This window comes from Arachis duranensis, chromosome 5, assembly GCF_000817695.3.
Source record: "Arachis duranensis cultivar V14167 chromosome 5, aradu.V14167.gnm2.J7QH, whole genome shotgun sequence".
Lineage (NCBI taxonomy): Eukaryota > Viridiplantae > Streptophyta > Magnoliopsida > Fabales > Fabaceae > Arachis > Arachis duranensis.
In genome coordinates this window covers 80,145,897-80,146,211 of record NC_029776.3, presented here as the reverse complement: position 1 = coordinate 80,146,211, position 315 = coordinate 80,145,897, and positions in this window count along the sequence as shown.

Sequence of the window (315 nt, the reverse complement as noted above, 5' to 3'; positions counted from 1 at the left end):
TGATGAGAGGGGTCTCTTGTTTGCTCCATCCTTTTCTTAGTGATGGGTTTGTCCTCATCAATAGGGATGTCTCCCTCTATGTCAATTCCAACTGTGAGGACTTGGTCCAACCTTTGATCAAAGTTGACCCTTCTAGTGTAAGGATGTTCATCTCCTTGCATCATGGGCAAGTTGAATGCCAACCTTACATTTTTCGGACTAAAATTCAAGTATTTTCCCCGAACCATTGTAAGGCAATTCTTTGGGTCCAGGTTCACACTTTGATCATGGTTCTTGGTGATCCATGCATTGGCATAGAACTCTTGAACCATTAAG